The sequence below is a fragment of the Chenopodium quinoa genome, unplaced genomic scaffold (genome assembly GCF_001683475.1).
Source record: "Chenopodium quinoa cultivar QQ74 unplaced genomic scaffold, ASM168347v1, whole genome shotgun sequence".
Lineage (NCBI taxonomy): Eukaryota > Viridiplantae > Streptophyta > Magnoliopsida > Caryophyllales > Amaranthaceae > Chenopodium > Chenopodium quinoa.
Window position 1 is genome coordinate 4,792,277 of NW_018745324.1, and position 2,890 is coordinate 4,795,166.

The 2,890-nt window shown below is 34.4% G+C and overlaps 1 long non-coding RNA gene across 1 annotated transcript; it reads left to right on the plus strand.

Moving 5' to 3' along the window:
• The first annotated feature begins 828 nt into the window (after window positions 1-828).
• LOC110712692 lies at window positions 829-2,636 on the plus strand. The gene is made up of 2 exons (XR_002509672.1): window positions 829-1,593; window positions 1,962-2,636. It is a non-coding gene; the product is annotated as an uncharacterized LOC110712692 (long non-coding RNA).
• The last annotated feature ends 254 nt before the right edge of the window (window positions 2,637-2,890 follow it).

Consider the following 2,890-nt stretch of genomic DNA (forward strand, 5'->3'; position numbering starts at 1 on the left):
AAGCTATGAAAAGAAGGTTAAAACAACCTAAATACTCATCAAATGAGTTCAATAAATGGTACTCATCAAATAACCTTAAGCTTAACTTTTGCTCGTCCTCGAGCAAAACCAAAACAAGTAAGGGAAAAAATGATGAGCTTATTCAAACAAACAAAAGAAAAAGAGAGGAGATAAAAATATACACTAACTCACTTTCGTGGGAATCACGGTTGATTTTAGTTACAACAAGCCCTTAAAACCCCAAAGTCGCCAACAAGGACGAGTAAGGTCTCGTGAGGGTGTCCTAAGAGGTTAACCCACAACTCTCTCAAACCAAACAAACAAGGCAAAAAGAAAATAAAATAAAAGAAAAGAAAACAAATGTCCATGAATGGAATTTTGCAAATGAACTAGCTACAACAAGCAGAAATGAATGCAATTATTTGTAAACAAATAAGGGAGTGAACATTTCAAGATATCCAAGGTTGATTGAAATATAAGATATGCTAAGCATAGAGAACTAATGAGACACAATTCACCTTAATCTCAAACAATCTTACCACGTTCTCCCAACTAGTTTCAAATCCACCTCTAGTGAGCATCTCAATTCTTCCTCAAAGGAACTGAAAATGAAGAGATTTTAGGGCTACTCAACATCTTGACTATGCACACCGCTCCATAGGCTTGACTTACATCTCCCTCCACCGACTTGTGACTCAACTAAAAAGGTCAAAAGGTCTTAAAAAGGGTTGTAATGTAAGGGCAAAAAGGGTGAAGGTAGGTTAAAATTTGAAATTTGGTGGTATACCTAAATTGTGAAGCAAAGGGTGATCAATCCTTAACACCATAATCAAGCAATCACCAAACAAAAACACCAATGCCCCCCAAGCTTATTCAAAGCCAAAATCACAAACATATATACACAAAGCGTAAGAACACTTCCCCGCAAGCTAAAATTAAGCATTCAATGCACAAAATAGGGAGAAATACACTTATATCAACATATTTTTGGAATTTTTATTTTTCACATTTTTTTCACTTTTGCCAAAGCATTTGAATTTGCTTTGCTTTTTCTCAGTTTTTTCTTTTTTTAATTTTTCACTTTATTGCATTGTCCTCGCCTCTTTTAACTATAGACGACTTTTTCAACTTGTAATTTGCCCTTATTCACAAAATACATAAAACAAACTTTCTTATATTATAAGAACCAATACTCAAGCTCATCCACCCAATGGCGGATCCAGGAGGGTACATAGAGTTACAACTGTACCCCATTTTGGAAAAAAAAGTTAATAGTAAAAGAGACCTGTTCTCTAAGATAGGCGGTTTCTTTGGTTAAAATATTAAATGCTACAACTATTATCTGTCAGTTTTCATATACAAGTAAATAATTAAAAAAAAAAAAAGAATGTTCTCTCTTTTTTTTTTGAAAGAACGCTCTCTACCTCTCTCTCCTCACTTCCTCAGTTCACACCACAAAACCAGAAAACCTAGATCTAAAATTCACTGTCTACTCCGATTGCTCACCGGTGCCTCACAAGTCATGGCCTCAGCCCACTCCGACAGCGGCTTAATTATTGAATTAGTTCCTAGTTCTTACAAGTGATTCTCACGGTAAGTGCTTTCATTATATCAATAATCAATTTAATAGTTGAATGCTTGAATTTTTGAATTAGTCCCTACAATCCAACTTTTAATTTTATAATTTATATGTCATTGTCAATCTGTTTACTTGTTTAATAATTTTGGTTTGTTAATTTGTTGAATTATTGAATTAGTTTTAATTTTTCAATTTGGTAGTTGATTAGTTTCACTGTTGAATGTTTGAATAAGTTGAAATGTTGAATTAGTTGTTTTACTCCTTGTTAGATTACTTAGATTATGTTGAATTAATTGCTTTACTGATTGTTGATTGTTTAATTAAGTTAGTTTAATTTAATTTTATATGCAATTCATGCCAAACTTTTGTATAAATTTGACAGAATTGGAGGATGAAAAACAAAAGTTTAGAATACTTTTGGAAGGGAGGTGGAGGGAAACCACATAAATCTTGAACTGCATCTTCTCCAAGCTCACATCCATCACAAGAGCCTCCAATAAATTATAATGAGCAAGCAGTCGATGGATTTGTTGATGAGGAGATGGAGACCATGGAGCATGAAGTCCCTGCTGCTCCAAATCCTCCAATTGAGGAAGAAATTGAACAAGAAAGGGCTGAAAAAACACCTTACAGTACAACAAGAACTACTTGTGAGGAAGCTAGTTATGATGTTGAGCTTCTTCCACATGACCCTGGAAAAAGAAATCCAATCTCCTCTTATCCTCCCAATGATCAAGATGCTGTACGGAGAGGATACATTCTAAAAAAGGCTTGTCATTCGCGTACACATGATTTTTCTCATCGTGAATTAGGAGGTATGCGTCGCTTTAGCGTTTCTTGGTTTGACAAGTATGCTTGGCTTGAGTATAGTGTTGAATTGGATGCTTCCTTTTGTTTTAGTTGTTACTTCTTCAGAGATAAAACTAGTTTTCAAGAGGGGATGCTTTTGTGAATGAAGGTTTTAGGGGTTGGAATAAACCTGCTAGATTTGACAGACATGTTGGGGCTTTTAGAAGTTGTCATAATGAAGCTCAAGAAAAAGATAATTTTTTCATCAGACCAAAGGCATCAATTATTGAATCAATTTACTCTCAAAATGCTGAACTTGCTAGTGTTTATAAATCCCGCATTACCTATTCACTTAAATGTTTAAGATTTCTTTTACAACAAGGTTGTAGCACCTTAGAAATTCCTTTCTTTTAAAATACCTGTTTTGCCCTGTTTAAAAATTTAAATAGGAATATCTAATATATTACCGCCACCGTGAAAACGGCTAAGGCAACCATCAAAGACACACAGCGGAAGACTAAC